Below are 22,874 nucleotides of genomic sequence, written 5' to 3' on the forward strand. Positions count from 1 at the left end.
GTAAGTTCTTGCTCTCAGAGAGATGTAAGAAGTTGTGTATTAGGAAGGCTTGTGAAGGACTGAAGAGAAAGTCCCTGAAGGCTAAAGTGGTTTAAACTTGTGATTTTGTTTTGGAAATTTGTTGGCAAGCTCTAGGAGAAAAATCTTGATAGAGATGGCCCAGAGGGCGGGATGAAGCCTGAAACCTGTGAGACCCTGCCTGAAATAGACATATTGGGTCTAGGAGGGAACTGTGGGAAAGGGCTGTTTTGCAAGCTGAGGGAAAAAAATTAAGGAGTCAGCAAAGAGAGGGTCTAAACATATGCACCTTGCCTGTTTTTACAGAGATATCTACAATGGAATCCAGAGGAGAAGGAGAGTCTTGCTCCCCCTACTAGCCACTAAGGAACGTGGTAAGAAACCCCTCGGTGGGGAGGAGATAAGGGCTTCAAAAGCCAGGGGATGAAAGTGTGTAAGCAATCATGGAGTCCAGACTCAGAGACCAAAACCTGAGGAAAGGGCTCTGGACTTCCTGTTGCCCTGAAAGGAGTAAAAACAAAATGTGTTCTGGGATGAGGCATGAGAAGAGGCAGACACTGCAGGACTAGAGTGACCCTTGTCATGGTGCATGGGAGGAGAGAGCCTGCAATACTGCTGCTGTCTGTGATGAGACATACCTGTGGTGAGTCTACTTTTTCTACAGGGCTATAAAAATATTAAAGCAGAGAGAAAGTGCTATGCCTGTGGGATTTAGATATGTGCCTTGCACAATAATCTTGCTCTACAATCAGTTTCAAATTGTCATTGTCTGAGACTCTGCCATGTGGGTTAATTAAAACACTAGGGGCTTGCTCTGTTCCTATTGAGAATACAAGCCTGGACAGCAGGGGAAGAAAAAATTCTTTGTTCCAGCTAATGTCCCAGTGGTGTTTGGTGCCCAAAATAACTGATACCTGCAACCTCACAATTTTTTTCCCCTCTCTCCCTCCAAGTTTTTATTTTCAAAGTAGAAACTGGGCCACTAATTATGGGGTGTCACTGTCAAGCCTGGGGGGGAATGACAGGAAGTCTGTAGATCATATCCTTTTCTGCCACCTCTAGAAAGAAAAAGTGGGACACCAAAAATAGCAGGGTTCGGGAGAAGAGAGGGGGAAATCGGTCATCCCTCTGTAACCTTTCACAGTTTGCTACTAATCCCAAATTCTCCCCCTGTAATTTAGCTCTTATCCTGCTCATTTTCCTCTGCCACTGTGTGTGTCTCAAACATAGTCAGTCATTAACAAATTGACCTGCTTGTTTGCTATACTCAATGCTATTTTGCTCTGTTTTCCAATCAAATTCATTTTCCCCCCTCCCAACTTGGAGGCTCCCAGTCCCAACCCTCCTCAACTCCCTCCAACTCCAACCCCATCTTCTCAGGTTCATTCTTAGCATTGCCAGACCCAAGAGTTTAAAAACCAGGAGTCGAGCCCCCAAGCTTGTGGAACGGTCTTAACCCTAAAAAAATCCCACATTTAAAAAATACTGTTTCCCTTTGGAGTTTTTATTTTTTTTGTCAGCTACGGGGATTAGAGAATGTTTTCATGAAATCTCACAATTCTGGGAGCTGAGACACTTAAGGAAAACACACTCAATATTACAAGATTCACAATAAAACTGTCAGTTAGGAAGCCAATCCTTCCCCTCCAACACCCAGGTCCCCCTGCCCCTAAGGCAGTGAACCACTCCTCTTCCAATTGCATCTCCATAGCTCAGCCTCCCCAGCCCCTTAGCCCTCTCATATCTTACACTGCCAGGCTTAGGGTCTGCTACCTCCACTGTGCTCTCTTCTGGTCTCAGAATTCTCACCTTTGCTAGCTAACAATGACTTTGCTCAGAGGTAGTCCTCCTAACTGTCTCGCCCCTACCACATAATTGGTTCTGTAGCTCTAAAACACTGGAGCAGAGGCCATAAAGACTATTCACAGACTTCCCTATATGCTGCCTCTGTGGGAATGGCCACATCAAAGCCTACTCTTTCCCATCTCCTCAGTCCATGGGCCAGCAGTCTGCATCCTATACAACTAAAAGTACCTCAGTGGCTGCAAAGCGTACGAGAGGTGGAGCTGCTCCAGCCTTGTTAGTGGCAGCAGATCCTGGTGTGTTCTGCAGTACTTCTGCTTGTGGTATTATTTGTGGGGTTAGGGCCCCAGAGACCGTAATAACTAGCTGCAAGTGCCTGGCCAGGGCTGTATTTAGGCATCCACAACATATGCAGCTGTGTAGAACACCCCTGAAAATTTGGGGCACCAGTGGGATAGCTGGTAAGCGAGGGCTGGCTCCCACACACCCAGTGTGCATTGCAGTTTCCTTAGGTGGGGTCATATTCACAGAGCCAAATGTGCGGGCACAGCACATTCTGCGTGAGGGAGAAGGTGTGGAGATCTCTGTGGATAATGTAACTCTGCTGCCGTGAGGCGGGCTGGGTGATATCCTTTGCTGCCTCCTCTAAACCCCCTTGCCCCTGGGCTGTGAGCCTGGGCTGTCACAACGTCTACTCCATACAAAGCTCTGTGTTATGTCAGCAATGTGAGGTTTCTTCTGGGGATGCCAGTTTAATCATACTGAGTAGGGCCCCATAAATCCTAAGGATAGCCCTATGTCTGCTTGTACTCCTGCTACACGCAGCAGGGTGTGTTGAATTGTTGACATAGGGCATGTCTACTCTACCTGCTGGATTGATGCAGAGCAATTGATCCAGCAGGGTAAAGACCCAATTAATCAACTGTCGAGTGCTCTCCCATTGACTCCTGCTCTACCAGAACAAGAAGCATAGGCGGAGTCAATGGGAGAGCATCTGCCATCAATTCACCATAGTAAGTAGATCTAAATACATCAGCATCAGCTACATTGTTCGTGTAGCTGAAGTTGTGTAATTTAGATCCATGCCTGTGGATGTGTAGGCCAGGTTTGAGAGAGATTGGGAATAGCTGGCTTTTTTTGCTGGGTACACTGCTGCTTTGGTCGTGAAATACCCAGGAATCTTTCTGTGCTTAATTAAAAGTTGGGTGCATCTTGGAAAAATGCTTTATTTGATTGTTGGTGATGGGGGGAGGGTTCCCCCTTAACCCTCTTCTGGATTGGTTTTAAAAGTCAGGGAGGCACTGTTGAATTTAGAAATGTCCAGGCTAGATGTTAAGCATAGATGTCAAAGGTTATAGCCCTTAAACCACTGGGCTCAGTATCCCCAGTACAAACAATCAGCATGAAATTCACTCTTGCTCTGCAAAGTCGAGTATGTTGAAAAATAGAGTGGAATTGACTTTCCTCCATACAAACAGGTAGGGCTTTGAAGAGAGCCACATAATGTAAACCTACAAATAGGTCTCCGTAGTTGAAACTCTATCCTTATCCCAACCCACAAGGCCAAAAAAATCCATCTAAACTGCGTTGCCAGGATTTAGAGTAAATCTAATTCTGCAAGTACATAGATCCTATCTAAGTAGCTTTTAAAATATTTAAAAAAAATCCAGATCACACCTTTCATCAGAGGATCACCAAGAGCTCTCCAAATAGGAATGAAAATAATTCCTTCAATATTCCCATTGGGTATCCTTGTTTTCAGAAAGGGAGACTGAGATAAGCAGATGTTGGGGAACTTGCTGCAGGTAGCACAGTGAGTCAGTGGGAGAGTTGGGCATAGAACCCCCACTTCCTGGTCCTTTGCACTAACTACTGCTTTAATAAGGGAACTTTGAAATGTAGTCTCTTGGGTAAGTGACTGCCATTGCTCTGTTTGATTTCCCTTGTATGTAACTAAGTACTAACTTGCAATGTAACCATTCCCAAAGAATAGCATTTCATACATGTTAAACTTGTACTTCCAACTTTTGAGTGTTGGCTAAATACTTCAGATGAATAACTTTGAACTGTGGTCTGGGGGAGAAGGGGGATAGCTGCAAAAATAATGAGGAGTCCTGTGGCATCTTACAGTCAAACATTTATTTGGGCATAAGATTTTGGGGATAAAAACCACATTGTCAGATTATGGGTTATCCAAGAGCTTCTCATTTTCGCTAGTTAGTATTTGGAATCTCTAGTCACGTGGTGGTGTTTCCAGTCCCTGATTGGCTGACAGATTTTTTTTTTTTTTTTAAGAAATCAAAATTAGTAGTGAATGATAAATAATGCATTATTCATAGGGACTTTTGGAGGAACCAAGGGTCATATTTTGAAATGTCTGAAGCTTTTGGGGGTTTGCAAACATTTTTCAAAAGTCCTCCACTCTCATCTGGATGCTTGTGAATAATTTATCGTGAACCAAATTCATTGCTTGTGTATGTTTACTATTCAACCAACTGTCCTATTTTCTAGGATAAAAATGATAATCATGCTCAGGATTCATAGTTTAGGATTGCAGCTGGTCAACTTTGGCAGGGGGGAGAGTAGTCTGGAAAACATTTCCCATTCTCCCCCTATGTAGTCTTATGGCTTTTTCTGAAGAATTCAGTGTTGGCTGCCAGACACAAGTTTCTATACTAGATGGACTGTTTGTTTGTTCTCACATTGCAGTTCCTATATTCAGTGTACTACTTTTCTAGTCCCCCATCCTTCCTCATTTCCTCACTCTCACATACTTTGTGGCTTTGCATTGGTTGTTTCTCAGACCACTCAATGAACACAAATGAAAATTCTTTCGAGTGCTGTAATGTGTGTCAATGGACGGACACTTCTGCCAGATTGGACTTTGACGGTAGGGTATTGAAACTTACTTAGTATAACTGATGACAGCAGGAGGAGAGTTAGATGAGTACTGAGTGCTTCTGACAAGTGAACCCTAAATGTTCAGAATGATCCAATTGTAATGTAACTGGGGCAAGAAAACAATCTCAGCCTGCAATACAAGTCTACCATCACCCATTTGCTAAGTAAAAAATGAATTACTTTAAAATTCTCTGCAAACATGTTGATGCTTCCAATACATAATGGTGTTTGTTAAACACCAGGCAGAACTTGGGAAGGGCAGTTGGGTGAGTGTAGGCAGTTCAGTGACTCCTTTTCAGTGATTCAGAAGCAATCCTTTTGTATTTCATGATGCACTGCTTTGCTGAGTAAAGGGAAAAATAAACTTTAAATGGTTGTTTTTAGTTCTTTTGCCAGTCTCTGACAACACAGCCAAAGAGTGGGTGACAGTAATCTCTCTGCTTATTATATTCACAGAGAAATTCTGCAGTGCTATGTGGCCTCGTTATGCCAAGGGTACTTAAAGCATTTAAACAACTACAACACACCTTCCTGGGAATTCTCCCACTATAGGAAGTGTTCTAGAGTAGTGTTTCTCAAAGTGGTCCATGAAACCACTCCTGAGAAACCTGCTAACTGGCTGCTCCAGTGTGTTTATTTACCAGTTCCATGGCCACAGAGCTTTGTGGCTCCCATTGACTCTGGTTCACCATTTGCAGCCAAAGGGAGCTGTGGGAAGTGGCGTGGGCAAGTTGTACCTTCAGTTAGCTGGTTTCTCTGAAGTTTTGTGGCCCACTTTGAGAAACACTGTTCTAGAGGCATGGTTGGGAGGTTTCCATGCCCCAGGTATTCTACTTTGCTCCCCTGAGTTACCTATTTATCTAAGGTGGCTGTAAGCCCTCACTACTGTGGTATCTGAACACCACAGAACCTCCCTATGATGTAGGAAGGTAGTGTTCTCCTTGTTTTACAGATGGATGAACTGTGGCAGAGACAAGGGCTTGGTGTCTAGCTACATATCCATGGACTCGAACATGGGTCTAAGGGCTGTAACCACTGGAATATTCATTAGGCCAGAGGGACTCAATACTCAAGTTGTGGAACAGTTTCAGCAGGACAGATTGTGAGCTCCCAAAATGGTTAGAGCATTCAGCTGGGGTCTGGGCTAGGGTCTCTGCTCTGAGGCATAGTGAGGAACTGAACCTGGATCGCTCACATCGGGTGAGAGCCCGAAGCAATGGGTTGTTAGATATAAAGGTGACAGTGGTTTTCATTTCTGTGAAGAATGACTGACGGGGGCTGTCATAGATGCCTATCTGAAGCAGAAGGTTCAAAGACACGAATACTGAGTGGACTTAGGTGCCAAACTTCCGTTGAGGGGTGGTATTTAAGCAACACCTCTCTCCTTGGCATTTCACCTGGCTTGTCTGCACAGTGCAGCAATGTGCATTACAGGGGGATAATTTCTAAATGCACATAATTTGGTCTGTTTATACTATATACCAACTAAAGTTCCTCAGTGCGCACCAGCAGGGTCAACAGAGACCAAATAGTGTGCAGCATTTCAATGTGCAGGGCTAGACCATAGAGACAAGCCATTACTGGCTAGTTTAGTTTTTCTGGCTTCTATGAATCCCTCTGAGTTAAGTGTCTAACTCTCTCCATGCAATGTATAGGGAGCCCAGGTGTCTGACATAGTGAGCCTGAATTCTACAAGGTGGTCAGGTGCCAAGCATTGTAATGACTTGAAGGCCTCCCTAACCGGACCCAGGAGCTTACATATCCCCACCAGTTCTTTCTTTTTGCTCCTTGTGCAGGGATGAATTGAGACCATAGTGCCTGTCATTTCAGAGAATCCATGAAAGGCCTCACAAATGGAAAAAAATGATGCACTACGTATGCCCTAATTATGCACTTCATCCTCCACTGAGTTGCATCCACTTCTGGCACAGAATGCAACTGATGATTAGATGCCCTAAACCTTTACGTATTTGATGTATGCACTGTTAAAGGACTATGCCCCCTCCCCCCCAGCAAGCACAAAGAGCTCTCTGAAGCTACCCTGTCAATGGCAGGTAGTGTTGTTCTAATCTAATACAGTTTGGTGGAACCATTTCTGTTTAGTGGCATGTGTGTAATGAGTGGCTAGTATGTCAGTCTAGTCTGCATTGCTCTTTTTGTGATGTGTATACCTCTCGGCTACCACAGCTGCTGCTAATTGTTCCTCTGTAAATAGCATCAGCAAAATAACTAAGGAATGAACAGGCTTTAGAAACTAAGCTCCTTTTTCTGCTCTGGAAACATTTTTTTTTTTCTGGTCATGGCTGAGGCAAATGGGCTTGATGCGATTTTGAGTAAGTTCCTTCTCATTGTACTGCACCTTCCTTGTGGATAAATAGGGATTAACTCTGCAGGGATGGCTATTTGGCACTATAAACCATCCCTGAATTCTCTCCAGTGTGTGGTTTTTAAACATTCTATTACTTATTCTTAATTGAACCCAAGACTCTGCAACATTTGCTTCCTTGTGTGTGAATTTTAAAGCCTTCCCTGGAAGCTTCATATACATACAAGGAAATGAGCATTAAACATTTGTGCATTAAGCAATTAAGCAATGTTTGTGATAGCTAAGAGGCTCACATGTTACAGCTATGTTGCAGAGGGGCACGGTGTTAGGTGGGTCCTTTAATGACCAATTGTCCATCATTCACATGTCTCATGAGCTGTCAATAGTAGGTGGCAGCAACAGAACTTTGGTCTTTGCTAGCAAAAATTAATATTGTTTAACTTAATGTGTGGGGGTGTTTTTTTGTTTTGTTTTGTTTTGTTGTTTTTGGTAAGGCTTAACTCAATTTGATAGTGGAAGCTAGTAAGAGCTGTGTGTGTGTGTGTGTGTGTGTGTGTGTGTGTACCTGTGCAAACCAGGTGAGAATGCCTCAAGTATCTTTTCAAGACGCTCTTTTGAATATTAAGTGTCTATTATGCAAAATGCAGCCTTTGCTTATTCAATTATAACAGAGTTCATCTGAAAAGGAACAATTCACTCACTTTAAAAGATTTAAAAATAGTCATCTTAACTTTACTGGGGGTGGGGTGGGGAAGAGACCTGAAATATTGACTGCTGACAGATTGCATTTAAAAGAAATCTGCCCTTGTGACAGGGTGGACTAGGTCCCGAAGGAACCTGTTGGAAGCAACTTGCACTCAGGAGGGGGCGGGGGCATTCCTGTGAGGTAAGTGCCACCCTATTACAACCCCCAAAAACTCCATTCAGTGGTACAAACTTAAATTAAAAGGGCTGGCCACACAGCCATGGAGAACGACGCATACTATTTAACTACAGCAGAGCTATAGGGAAGGCAGCAGCAAGAGTAACTTCCTTAATGCGACTTAAGGGAATAGTTCTCAGCAAGTAACACATTGGATGAATGAAACCTTCTCCTACAGAAAACTCAGGAGCAGATATCATGGTTTCCTTGAATTTATTCTCTGGATCAACCTTGACCAGTTCTCTGCAAGGACTTGATACTTGCTACTCGATCTATGTTGATCATTCTGGTTGGTGTTTTCTGCCTCTTGTTTCTGATTGAAACAGTTGTATCCATGTCTTTGAAGTTCACTTGGAACAATTATCTGTGCCAGTAAAACCTGGTTGAAAGAAAGTGCCTCACAATTTGAGGCTGAGACAGGTCAAAGGGAATTCAATAAAAGTACAAGTGGGTAGTTGCAATTGCAAATGGAAAGATCTGTATGAAATCAATAGGCATTGTGTAGACATTCAGTACATATAATTCCTGGGGGATGTAGGGGAAAGAAAATCACCCAATAGAGGTCAGTAGCAGTGCTGTCTTCTCCTATTGAATTCTATAGGATAGTTTGAAAAGCCTACAGAAGGATTATTAATTTCTATTAAAATCTGTAGAGCTAAACTTATCTGGAGTTCACACTCTAAATTGAAGCGGGAAAGTTCAATCTTCTTTATCCAAAATGGACCAATAAAAGATATTGCCTCACCCAGTTTATCTCCTTAATATACTGGGACCAACATGGCTGCAACACAGAGGCAAAAGTAAGGCCATCACATCCCCCACTTGACTCCTTTACTACCCCACATCCTCAGCACTCTGTCCGGACTTCTGCACCCCCTCCACCCTAACCCTCTTCGCTGAGTACCCCACACTTAAATGTCTTCCAAATCCTGTTGTATCGCAGCGCCATAACCCCCTGCCTTGAGGGCTCCCCAAGGAGGGGGGGTGCAAATAGCATTTCGACTAAATGAAAGCTTTTGTAGTGGGGGGGGGGGGGAAGAGATCAGTTTTCATCAAATCTTCAGACTGGAAAACTATTTTTGTTTTATTTGGGGGAGGGGAGGTGGTGTTTTATCAATCATTACAATTTTGAAAGTTGACAGGGTTTTTTTTTTCCCCTCCCATGGGGAATAACTTTCCCAACCATTTGTAGTATTGAGGTATTTAACTGAGAACCAGTTCCTAAAGAAATGGACCAAGTCACTGATGGCTCTTATGAGAGAACTAGCCAATTAGTCCGTCATAAGATGGGATTTTTAGGTCTCTCCTCCATGTCGGTCTTCTCTCCTGAGCCTCCGGTCTCTTGCTCCATCTCTCTCTCCTCCTCCTCCTCCTCCTCCTACTGCCTTCCCCCCCCCCACACACCCTTCTCAGCTCTCCTCCGCCTCCTGCCTCTTACACTCTCTCTTTCTCTTCTCCCGCTCCTGCCTCTCACTTGGGGGACCGCGGAGCCCAAATTGTTGCTTGCCCCACTTGCTACCATGCAGCATCCTGGCTGAGCGGCGCAGAAGTCAACCGAGCACCATGGCGGGAGGTGAGGGGGGGCAGGGTGGTGATATTCACGGCCAGGGGGCGGGGCCTGGAGCCTCTGTCATGCCACACGTCACTGCCATGCCCCTTTCTCTCCCGCCGTGGCACTCGGCTGACTTCTGTGCTGCTCAGCCGGGCCGCCACGGGGGAGCAAGCGGTGCAAGCGGCTGTTTGGGCCCCGCACTCCCCATGCAGCATGGGCTGCCCAGAGGGAACAGCCAGCATTTCAGTGTTACAGATTCACAGACACTGGGCTACTATATATATATATATATATATATATATATATATATGATATGACATGATTTCAGTTTAAAGGCCTGCGTCTAAAGTCTAGTATGCCAGAATATGCATCTCCCCATTGGCTTCAGATTAATTTGTTAATGTTCAGCGTGGCCATAGCTCAAGATTTGTGTTAAGTTGGGTGAGTAAAATCACAAGCCACTTTTCCAAATTCTGACCTTAAATGCGTATTGTTTTGCATATGTGGTGCTACAATCTGTATCTTCTTTGTAAAGATGGGGATGGCTTGAAAAATCTGCCAGTAGTTCTGGAGTGCAATATTTTAGAGAGGTGCAGATTGAAGGTTTTGGCTCATGGGTAGAGTTACAGGTCAGCCATATAGTTCAGCTTTGGACTTAAGCATGTATCTAAACTTTTTAACCAAAAATTAAGGGATATTTAGATGTTGGCATTTCTTATGGGCCAACTTCTATATTAAAATAAAAATCTTGAACTTTTTAAAGTTCTAAAACCATTTAGAGTCTGGCTTTGGAGGGAGGGATAAAGTTTTAGAAATGCTGTTAATCTAGATTTGTTTCTTCTAGTGGATTCTGAGCACAGCCCAAATTCATAGTCCCATTGTATGTGTTTCTTCATGTGAGTGGTGTTCCAGTTAAATTTCCAGTTACACTAGAAGTAATCTACAGAGGAATGGAATGTGAGAATTGTCAGACTGGTTCAGACCCTGGTCTAGCTAGCTCAGAATCCAGTTTCTCACAATGACCAGCAGCAGCTGCTTCAGAGGAAGTTAAGGAATATCCTGCCCCCAGGAAAAGCTTCCTGTGAATCCTATTAATTAGTGTCTGGCTTATGTTCTGAACCATGGGTCTTTTTCTTTCAAAACTCTTGTTTATATTTTTAATATTTGCTATTCTAATTCTGGGTGTTCTGATTGATATCAATGTCTAATTATTTTTTAATCCTGCTAAGCTATTGGCTTCAGTGATATCTTATGGCAATGAATTCCACCTGCATCATGTGGAAAATATTCTGTCAAGGGGTGGCAGGATTCTTGAAGGAGAGATGTGACTTGCTTCTCTTGCCTCCCTAGGTATTGAGAATGAAGAATATCTCATGACCTACCTGTCACGTGACTCAGTAGGTTTCTGGGGTATAGAAAAGAGGCCCGTGGAAAAGATTGCAGGAAGGGGAGTCATCAGGCAGGTGGTCAAGCCAGGATAGGGCTATGTGCGACGAAGGCTTGACTTGTCTCCTGGGGTGGGATGTCAACTTTCTAATTGCACAAAACCTTTCTCTGCACTTTCTCCAAGGACCCAGGTCCACTCACTCCATACCCCCTTCTTAACTTGCCCATTTTCACTGAGCTGGGGAAGAGGATTGGGTTGAGGCAGGGAATAAGGGTTCTGGCTGGGGGTGCAGGCTCTGGAATAGGAGATGAGGGGTTTGGGGTGCAGGAGAGGGCTCTGAGATAGGTGGTGGTGCCGAGGGGTTCAGAATGTGGGAGGGTGCTTAGGGTTGGGGTAGAGGTGGGGGATGCAGGTTTCTGGCGGTACTTTCCTCAAGTGGCATTTAGGAGATGGACAGACATGCTGGCCAGTTCCTAGGGGTAGGAACTTAGCAGGGCCAGTGTTTGCAGGGAGAGGGGGTGGGAATCACACAACCCCCTTCCCCCTGTTACAAGATTTGCCCAATACTCTGGGGTATGCTCATTTATCAGGGTTACCCTTATGGGACTGGGGGAAAGTTAACAATTCTATCAGGGTATGTCTACACTACCCCCCTAGTTCGAACTAGGGGGGTAATGTATGCATACCGAACTTGCTAATGAAGCCCGGGATTTGAATTTCCCGGGCTTCATTAGCATAAAGCCGGCTCCGCCATTTTTAAAAGCCGGCTTGTTCGAACCCCGTGCCGCGCGGCTACACGCGGCACGGGCTAGATAGTTCGGACTATGTAGTTATTCCGAACTATCTGTACGCCTCATGGAACGAGGTGTACAGATAGTTCGAACTATGTAGCCATTCCGATCTATCTAGCCCGTGCCGCGTGTAGCCGCGCGGCACGGGGTTCGAACAAGCCGGCTTTTAAAAATGGCGGAGCCGGCTTTATGCTAATGAAGCCCGGGAAATTCAAATTCCGGGCTTCATTAGCAAGTTCGGTATGCATACATTACCCCCCTAGTTCGAACTAGGGGGGTAGTGTAGACATACCCTCAGTGTGCTGTTGGTGCTTACTTGTGCTCTCATATGGAGCTGAATTCTCCCTGCTGCCAATTCCCCCTCCTACTGGGGCTCTCCTGCAGGAACTAGGTTCCTCAGGATGGGGTTCTTGCCACCTTGGCAACACACACAGACACTCACACCCACTAATCAGAGCACGTCTGAGAGGACTGGGTACTCAGCACTCATAAGCTGACCCCCTCATATGTCCCTGGACTCAGCTGGCTGGGTTTCACAGCAATGCCACACTGCACCCTCATGTGCCTTTGGACTCCGTGGGCTGGATTAAACAGCACTTTAAACTGCTATCCTCATAAGCCCCCAGGTTCAGCACTCCCTATCCCCACTTTCACAAAACAACACTCCTTAAGGAAGAGTGAGCAAAAGAGAAAGAAAGAGAGAGAAGCAACCAGCTTAACAATGAAAGTGATTTATTTCTGAGTAGTGAATAGATATCAAAGTTACAATATTAAATCTAACAATTACAATATTAAATCTAAATTGAAACTGATTACAAATGTTAGGTAGGGAGAGAGGGAGGGAGGTAGGGAGAGAGAGAGAGGTAGGGAGAGAGGGGGAGAGGGAGAGCTCTCTCTCTCTCACTCACCACGGAGCTTGCACTGATCGGGGTTCCCAGATGACGATGGTAGCCGGGGGGTCCGGAGGGCAGGAGAAAAGCAGAACAGAGCCCCCAGCACGATCAGACAGGAGATGAAGAAGTCTCAATGGGACTGATGCAGTTTAAGTCCAGGTATCAGAACAGTTTTCTTGGGACAAGGATAGGAGTTTTTATAGGGATAGTTCAAAGAGAAAGAGGAGAGACAATAGAGACTGATCACCCCTGGTTATGGGTGATGTTCCTTGAACGAGCTCACAATGCAACTAGGCAGTTTCAGTATTTTAGATGTCAATAGGATCGTTACTAGAATTGGTCTGATAATGACTAATTTGGGTGTGAGCAGGCCTAGGTTCATTAGCATCTGGAGCAGGGATTTCCCATCAGGCAGTGCTTCTCTGCTTTCGGTGTCCCAAAGTTCACTGCGGTTCTTGCCTTGAAAGAGCTGCTCTCCATTCTGCATGCTAATGAGATGTCCCTCTGTTCCATCTTTAATGCAAATGAGGCTGGGGTGTTTCCTTAATTGTATCACCCTTGTCTGAAGCCGTTTAGGTGTGTCTTCCCTGGCCTTTTCATTGCTTTGTCTGATTCCAGCAAAGGCTAAGGGGGGAGGGGCGGATGGTTTTCCATGAATGTCACTCCCTGGCTCCCAAAAGCACAGGGCTGGTAGGTAACACCCCCTATGGCTGCTCATATATCTAGGGGCTGGAGGAATGTGCTAGCTGCTTCCTGAGACCCACTCAGAGCCAGGTAGGGAGCCTACCCAGCCCTGTGCCAACTGGACTTTTTAACAGCCCAGTATGAAGGGATGCCAACTCTCCCACTCTCACTGGGAGTCTCCCAGCATGACACCCTGTCTCCCAGAGGCTACTGCAGCCAATCCCGGAGATTTTGAAGGCTAACAGTTCAGCAGTGCAGTGGTGCTCATGCAGACTCTCTTACCTGCCTTGACTCTGCACCACTCCTAGAAGCAACTATAGCACCATACATGCATCCCTATGTGGCGGGGGGAGGAGGGGTGGGCCTCTGTGCTGTCCCCACCCTAAGCACTGATTCTGCAGCTCCCATTGGCTGGGAACTGCTGCCAATGGTAGCTGCAGTGGCAGTGCTTTGGACAGCAACATACATTGACTCCTCCCTCTCCCTGCCTAGGAGCAGCAGGATGGGGGGAGCAAGCGATAAAGGGAGGAAGAGTGGAGCAAGGAATTTTGGGTTTGCATGATTAGGAATGTGGCAACTATAGAGGGCAATAGGCAGTGCTTGCTGAACCTGCCATGTCCCTCTTCAACCAAATGTTCTGGTAAAAAAACTGGATACCTGGCCACTGTCCTCCTGGGAGAAGCCATAGGCTCCATGTAGAAAGCCATGGGAGGTGCTGTTGGGTTAATAAGCAGATAAATCCTCAAGGGATGTGACTCGGACACAGGTGCCAGAACCTTTGTGCAATGAGGAGAGTGGGGGAACCAAAGCCAAAGTGACCCCTCCCTCTGGCTGCTCTGGAGTCTAACCAGCTGGTTTCTCTTGTGGCACAGCAGCCCTTGGTGGGCAAAAGGTGTAATTGCAGAGCCTTGCCAGCAGAATTTATTATTCTGCTGGCAGCAGAGGAAATCTGTGGGAGACATGAATTCTGTGCTGCTTTCCTTTGTTAAAAAGGGATGTGCGTGTAACCTGTCCTGTTCTGGTTGGCTCAGAGAGTGTCTATTCTGAGGGTTTAAAGAGGGCCCCTTAACTGACAGGAGAAACCACATTTAGACAGATGAACTTTATTTTGTGGTAACTGATGGTATTTGGAACTCTGTGGCTACGTCTACACTGCAGTGCTATTTTGGGATACCAGTGGTATCTCGAAATAACTATTCCACGTCTTTTTAGCACGCTCATTATTTCAAAATATAATGGGCTTGCTATTCTAATGTCTCTGTAAACCTCCTTCCATGAGGAGTAAAGGATGTTTCGGAATAGTGATTTATTTTGAAATAAGTGCTGTATAGACGGTGCCAAATTTCAAAATAAGATCAAAATGAGAGATGCAATTTGAGCTGTGCAAATTGTCTATCCCATTTCGACCTACAGTGCAGTATAGATGCACCCTGAAGGACATAGTCAGCCAGGTCACCAAAGACAGTATGTCTGTATTTTGAACTTTATTTAATAAACCAGCCCCCGAAAGGGAGGTATTAGAGCCTTTGTGGGATTAATGAGCCCAAAGGAGGAAACTGAGGTAGCAAGAGGCCTTCTGATCACACCTTGTGATGAATTCTGTTTGTCAGTCTTCAATTTTTCATCTTTTAAGCTTCACTCAATATCCCCTTGTTTTTGTATTATGAGATGGGGTGAACTGAATTTTCTGATCAGGTTTTCTACGGCACCCATTATTTTGTATGCATTTGTCACTTCTCCTTTCTAAACTCTACTATCTTTTCCTTTTCTCTTCAAATAAGTGCATGTAGTCTGTACATCACAATACACGTTTTGCGTAGTGATGGGCTCCATCTCTCACTATGCCAACTCAGAATTTCCCCAAAGCTTGGGGTCATTCTGATGCAAGGATAATTGGGGGGATAATTGTTTTCTGTTAAACAGCAGAAGCAGAGACAATTACACCCCACTTTGATTTGTGCAATGTTTACAGATACTTGGAGCATCATTGAGGGCAAAATGTACCCCCAAAATATTCTGGCTTTAGTTTTTTCCCCAGTATTATGGTTGGATACTTTCTCTTTTTAAAAAAAAAAAAAATCTTACACCAGACCCCCATATCAACCCTCTAATGCTTATCCATATATCCTATTCTCATAGTTAGAATAGAATTGCTCACCCTGCTGGATTCTGTCCTCTCTAACTCTGTGAATCATGTACTATTGCCCAGTTTGCCCTGCTGCACGTTCCTCCAGGTAAAGTGCATCAATCAATCCTGTTAGCACAATACCACCTGTGTCTCTGGCCAATTGATCTAGCTGCTTTAAGCAATCAAAAGTTATGGTGCTGTTTCTTCATCTCCTCCAGCTCCACTTTCCCTTGGTCTGCCAGTTTAATGCATTGACCCAATATGCTTCACATACAAGCTGTTAGTCAGATCACAAAACAGCAATTCTTTGCAAAGATGTCATGTTTTGCCATGAGCCACTTCTTTGCCATAGGCTGGGCTTTTCAGGGCTCTGGCAATTAGACATGGAAAAGGTCATGTTGCTCAACATAGTCCTCCACAAGCAAAGCGTGCCTGTAGGCATTGGCATTATAATCAGCAATTGGTGAGTGTGAGAAAAGTCTGCAGAGGTTGACATCCTAAAGGGCAACCCCTTGCAGCGGCAGCAATATGCTGTAACTAACAAGGAAAGCACAAAAGCTCAAGAGGAAATGGCTGTTTTAAGTCAGTACTGCAGGGCACATACATGATACTGATATACATGGTGACTGCATTGCTTGGTGAATGCAGCTTAAATAATATCCCTGAATACTCCTCTACAGAGACAGCAAGAGAGAGGCGAGCAACAGTGTGGAGCTATAGCTCCAAACCAACAGCTTTCTGGCTGATGTTACCTTTTAAAATAGTTCTGCTTGCAGGCAGCCCTTGGCACGGAGAAGGGTTTTGGAGACAATGCTGGAGGAAAAGCACTAAGGAGACTCCTGAAGGAACTATGTGCTGAAAAAAGACATGTAAACCTTAAGAGTCTGCTGTAGCTGTGACAATGTCTAGTGTGACTGTACATATACCCAATAGCCAACACTAATGTGCCTTGAAGGTATTCATCATGCATATTGTATGGGCTATTTATTTATAGGAATCTGCCACTCACTACATAAGTGATGTGTGCCAAACAGATAGCAGATCTCAGCCCCCAAGGCACAATACAGAAAATGCAGTATAATATACATTGCTTAAAGAATATTAGCTTCTCCCTCTCCCTCCCCCCTTCCCTCCCCGAATATGTCTACACAGAAAAGTTATTTCGAAATAACAGCCATTATTTGAAATAGCGGAGGGCTTATTTTGAACTTGGTAGGCACTATTTCTCGTGAAATGAGGTTTAGTTCAAAATTGCTGTTTTGAAATAAGCTCTGTGTAGATGCGGAATAGGGGCTAATTCGAAATAGGGGGGCTTCCAGCCCTTCCCAGGGTGCCCTGCTGGCCACTCTGGTCCCAACCAGGAAAACTCCTCTCCTTCCCCCCTCTCCTGTGGGGCCCCCCCAGCCCGGAGCCCTTAAAGGGGTAGAGTCTGGCCACAGTGCCTGTGCCAGCTCCAGGACTGCCAGCTCAGAGCCAGTATTCACTGCCCCAAACCAGTGGCCCCAGAATGAGCCAGGCAGCCAGTGCCAGCCAGCCCTCCACCACTCCCCAGGACCAGTCTGCCAGGTCCCAGGAGCCTGACAGGGGCCGGAGAAGGCAGGTGCCTTCCTGGTCCCGTGCGGAGATCAGCTTGTGACTAGATATTGTCCTGTATCATACACTCTTGTCATCTTTGTACAAGGTTTAGGCTTTATAAAGTAGCATTTGAAAACCCATAACTTGCTGGCCAGTATCATCTCGATAATATATGTGGCAACTTTGCACGTGAATTTGTAAGCTTTCCCTGTATATTAACCAGAATTCCAAATTCACGCAGCCTTGCCCATATAGATGCTGGCCAACAAGTCTGTCCTAAACAAATGAGTGCTTGTCTTAATTTGCATTTCAGAAGTAAACAAATTGGGGAGGGGGGAGATTTCAAACAGGTCACAGAAACAGAAGGACAAACCTTGCATAGAAACTCTTTAGCTGATAGGTCTCAGCTGGAAATAGCTTGCCCCCCTCTTGAAAACCATCTAAAAAAGAGGGAGACACACTCTAGAGTGTGCACACCTCTCTCCCCCTCCATATCCCTGCCCTTTGCAGGACAAAAGGAAGCAGCTATTGGATTGGGGCAGGAGAGGTCATGACCTGAAAAACTTGGTCCATGACCTTACAGGAAACATGGTGAGAGCTTTCTTTCGACGAAGGTGCTTTCGTTAGTAAATTGATTTTTTTTTTTTTTTTTTTTTTTTTTTTTTTACTAAAATCATCTGTCTCTTTCTTGAAACCATTTCTGATTCTTATGCTTCATTGACTACAAAGAGATGGATTTTGAATATAAATAAAGTTTTACCATTTTTATCTAATTCGTTTTTTTTAAATTGAAATGTCTGGAAAACTGGATAGTAATAAATTGGTATATTCTATTAAAGGAGGGGGGTGGGCACTACCGGATATTCCTGGGGAAATTTTGAGATTGTGGATATGTTGGGGTTACCTAGTAATATCACCAAGCCCAGGCTGGTGAAGGTCAAGATCTAGCTGGCAGTCTGCTACTACACATAGGGTGTAGCTTGCATGCTGGAAGGCTGTATGTGGGTAGACCTAGTGGAAGCCATTATGGGCAAAGCACTGTAAAGGACCCAAGACTGCAGTGCCAAGGTGACATAGTCTCTCTTCCCCTAGTCTGGATTGTGCCCCAATATATTGTAGCTTCATTGTCTTCCACAAAGCTGCGCTGATCTACAGCATCTGGCCCATAGGCATCAAAAGTGGGCAAAGGAGTGGGGAATGTGAGTGGCAGCAGGCCTGTAGGTCGGTGAGCTTTGAGTCAAAAATATATAGGGAGAAGAAATACCCTAGAGTAAAAAGGGAGAGAGGCTAGCAGTTAGGATACCTGAGTTAGTTTTTATCCTCCTTATTCTTGTTTACTTCTGAAGTTCTTTCCATTTGGACTATGAAACTGCACTGGCCATTTTCAGTGTCCCTGTCCTTGTTACACGGGTGCATATTGGCATAAGATTCATATGCTTATTGTTGATGTGCAGTAAATTCAAGCATTTTTTTTTTAACTTTTACTTGCACTGGTAAATAAAGGGATTTTATGAAACTGCTGGGAAAATCCGTATTGGTTTCCTTCTGTTTTTAAATGCCTCTTAACACATCTTCTTTTCTTAGACTCTTTTCCCCCTACAAGGCTGAGTAATGGAACAATGGGAAATATTTCATTGTGATATATGAATAAAATTTTTTGTTTGGATATTTACTACTCCCTAGCAGTTGATAAGAAAAAGAAAAGTATGTTTTACGGCTGTCAAGCGATTAAAAAAAAATGTGATCACGATTAACCGCGTGCAACTCCCCTTTGAAATACTGCAGCGGTGTTTCAATGGGGAGCACTGCATGGAGCCCGTGATCAGCTGGAGTCCCCACTAAGGCACTGGAGCAGCATGTCAAAAGGGCAGCGCAAGCCGAAGTGTTGTTTTGGTGCTTTAAAGAGGCAGTGCATTCAGCCTGCAATTAACCGTTAATTTTTTTAACGCATTAATCCTGTCCTGTGTGAATTGCAGGCATTAATGCAGGTCAACTGACAGCCCTAGTATGTTTCATTGAAAACATGCAAAAGAAATGAACTTTTTAGTTTGGTTTGTTGGAAACGTATACTCTTGTGGTGGGGGTTTTTTTCCTCAAAACTATTTTTTTCTGAAAATTTAACTTTAGTGGTAGAACAGATCCTGCCCTCCCCTCTGAAAGCAAACTTTTTGGAAAAACTTTGATCAAAAGGAATTTTTTATCAAGGAAAAAAAGTGAGAAATATTTGTGACCATTTCTGCTCTCCAGACAAAGCCTGTTTCTATGCACTGCCATTGGGCAATGGCGCATACAAAGTGATGACGGTCACTTGTGGATGACCTTTCTTTGGAATTAATGACCACCTGAGGGAGATGACCACAGCTGATCTGAACTTTGGATGGTTCCCTTGTTGACATGCTCAGGAGAGGAACCAAGGATTGAATGAACCATGACTGGATTGCATCCCACGCTAGATTTGGCTGTTTGTCAGAACTGAGGCAAACTGGTAGGGAGCCTCTGTGGTCATGATGCTCTGGTCTGTGGGGCTGTCAATCAGCCCTTTCTCTGTAGCACTGTGTTAAAATTCATATTAAAAACCAAATTGAGGGGAAGATGATGGAATATGTGGGAAGACAAACACAAACAGATTTTGTCCAGAAACAACAGTCACGCTTATATAGTCAGAGCAAATGCCTGCAGAGAAGGTTAGAGAAGCTTGAAGAAAGCAGCATGAAATAGTTGACAGCTTGGGTCAGCTGTCCATACCTGAAGTTTAAAAAGACAAAACCAGAAAGGAAGCAGGTGGAGGAAAGAGAAAAGGAGACTAGGGCACAATACATGGAGTATAATAGCCCATCATACTAGAATCTAGGCACAATAGATGACAATTGAAACGGGGTTCCATTGTTTTTGTTCTTCTGCAGACCAATCCCTGAAAGCTGCATGACATGAGCAATGCAGTCCCAGTGTTCGTTAGTGTGCACATCTGTTGTGTGTTTATACTTCTTTCAGCAGGAGCTGCTTTAGTGATCCTGGATTATTCTTTCAAAGTCCACAGTCATATCTGAGACTAGCTTTTTTTAATTCAAGGGGAAAAATAATTACAAATTAGGGCCTGGTCCATACGAAAAGGGGGAGTTCACTTCATCTACATTAATTATGTAGCTGGAGCCGACATACCTTAAATCATGTTTTTGGGCCGTCCATGCAGCAGATTGACAGGAGCAAATACTCCTTTCGACTTTCCTTTTTCCTTGTGATTAGCAGGACAACCATTGACGACGGGGGCACCCTCTCAGTTCAAATTAGCGGGTCTTCACTAGCCCCATTAATTTGAATGCTAGAAGGTTGGCCTCTGGAGGGTTGATCTTCTCCATAGTGTAGACAAGCCCTAGAGAGTGCAAGGGCAAGGTCAGCAAGCACCTAATTTGACTGAAGATCAAATTCCATTCTTATTTACATCTTTATGAATTTGGAGTTACTCCACTGAAGGCAGTCTGGATTTGAGCTGTTGCAAGTGAGAACAGATTCTGAACCTTAGTTCTGTGTCTAAAATGTGGCCCAATACACTGGACGTAGGGGTCACTTTTTGTTAGAATATCACATAGGTCCTTGCATTCTTAAGTAATTTGAATATGATTTCCAAATCTTACCTACCTGGAAATGAGGTAAAAAGCATCTGCAGTATTACCAGCACATTCATTTCTCCTTTTCTGCTGCCTGCTACAGTCATTTGGGGTCTCGAAATTTTTTTGTGATCAGAATTGTCATATAACTTCTGTCCTGGAAAGGGGAATACACCTGTTCAAGTTTCAGCCAGATGGTAGTTGGCATGTGCTGTAGTATAATGTGGGGCTAATTTAGGGATACCTGCATTTGTGCCAAACTTTGGTGCTTTCTTATAGCACCCAGAGATCATGTTAGGCCTGACACAAACTATAAAAGCTCTAACCCCAAAGTACTTGGATTGTATGTATAAGATGAGACAATAGGCGAACATTTTTTTTTAAAACGTTTTTCTGTGAATGCAGTTTACAGTTGTAATTAAAGTTAGGTATAGTATTGGTGGCCCTCTTCATGTTTCCTCTACACAGCTCTGTTAATAATTCTCAAACCTGACCTGCAACCCCCTTTTGCTGTGTCGACTTTAACCCCCACAAATCTGACAATGGTCCTCACTTATATCCTGCAGTACCCCTGCTATTTCAGAGTGCATGATTCTGCAAGTGAGTTTCAGTCCCGGCTGCAAAGCATCCTTTGCTGTGCCAATCTAAGCCTCCAACACATTGCAGCATCTCAGCTCAGCCCTTTGTCCTTTCCCCTAATTTCTCTGATTAACTCTGCCTGTGTCTCAGACCTGAACAATATCAATCTTAGCTCTCTTGTACTCTACTAAATGCACATTTCAAACTTTTTTTTTAGAATGTAAATACTTCCTATAACACTGCCACCATTGTGATGCATGATACTTCATGCAGGTGTGACAGCACTAAATAGATGCAAATGCCTATATAAGGCTAAAATGACCCTCTTAGAATTTGATCCCATCTTGCTCTCTGGATGGACACCAATCTGTTGGGATGAGATCCAGCCACTGTATCCCCTGAGTCTGTGTGGCAGCTGGTCACTGTTCCTACCTCTAAGTCTGTCAGCTGCATTTCCAAGGTGCAGAGTTTGACCCTCCTCGTGGGCGGTGAAACCCTGCAACCTCACTTCTGTAAACTCAGAATATCCTGGGACCAACAGGGCTGGCTACAGCAATACTGCAGTCAGCAAAGAGTCACTCTCAGTTGATGGCACTCTCATTAGCATTCTCACAGCTGTCCCCCCTCCTGAGCATTTAAGTTGCTACCCCTCCTGCTTCACAAGGAGTCCCCAGAATCATGCTTTATCTCCTGGAGGCTGTTGCAGCCAACCAAGGAGATTTTCGGCACTAACAGCACGGCAGAGGTACTGCAAGCTTCCTGTCCAACTTCACTCCACACCGATCCCCGGGCAGCTGTCACCACATCCTTATGGCCCATGGAGGGTGTGTGGGGGAGGGTCTCTGTGCTGCCTCTGACCTGTGTGCTGATTCCACAGCTCCCATTGGCTGGGAGCTGGTTGGGGGGGATAGTGCCGGCAGGCAGCAACATGCTGAGACCCCAGTACTCCACCTAGGAGCTGCTGCCACAGGGGTTTGCTGGTCATTTTCAGGAGCTGCCTGAGAGAGCAGTACCTGGCCAGAGACTGGACCTTTCACCACCACCTCCATGATAGCCTTCGCCCGGAGCCTGCACTCCACACCCCCTCCTGCACTCCAATGCCTTGCTGTAATCTGGTGAAAGTCACTGAATGTGTGTGAGGGGGTGAATAGAGTAAGTGTGTGGGGGGACGACAGGGCATTAGAGAAGAAGTGGGCTGGGGGCATGGCAAGAGTCTATGGGTCAGTGCGATTTGACAATTGGCAACTCTATTTAGCATTAGCATTGTATCCAGAAAAGACTGTCCTTGTTACCACCTGACAGGTTTCCAACCCCATGTGGATGTTTGAACTCAGGGTGAATAAATGAAGTTTACAGGGATGCTTACATTCAAAACAGCATTCACCGAGCAAAATGGAATGTTCAGTTCGGCACAGACACTAAACTAAACCAGGCTCTCCTATTATAAATCCTCCTTCTCGGTTATTCACCAGCAGGCTGTTACTGTTTGCTTTCCAAAAGGGGGGAAACACTGAATTTTAGCAAGATTTTCCCACTCCCCCCACACTCCTGCCAAAAAAAGACATGGGTGGGGTTGAACAACAGGAACACACAAGTGAGACTGCAGAGTTTTGTGCGGAGCTTTTGCCCTTGGTACCTTTTGGCAGATGTTTGCCCTTCTTGAGAATTAATCAGTCTCATTTTGGAAAACACATGAACTGATCCCCATGC

General features: G+C 44.7%; 1 protein-coding gene across 1 annotated transcript in view; it reads left to right on the plus strand.

Moving 5' to 3' along the window:
* Window positions 1–289: 289 nt before the first annotated feature.
* Window positions 290–22,874, plus strand: part of LRFN2 (leucine rich repeat and fibronectin type III domain containing 2) — a 332,667-nt gene continuing 310,082 nt past the window's right edge. The window contains exon 1 of the mRNA XM_075925386.2: window positions 290–661. The gene's annotated coding sequence lies outside the window, so the exon portion shown is untranslated. The remainder of the gene's footprint in view (window positions 662–22,874) is intronic.

The sequence above is a fragment of the Pelodiscus sinensis genome, chromosome 3, assembly GCF_052426305.1.
Source record: "Pelodiscus sinensis isolate ZL-2025 chromosome 3, ASM5242630v1, whole genome shotgun sequence".
NCBI lineage: Eukaryota > Metazoa > Chordata > Testudines > Trionychidae > Pelodiscus > Pelodiscus sinensis.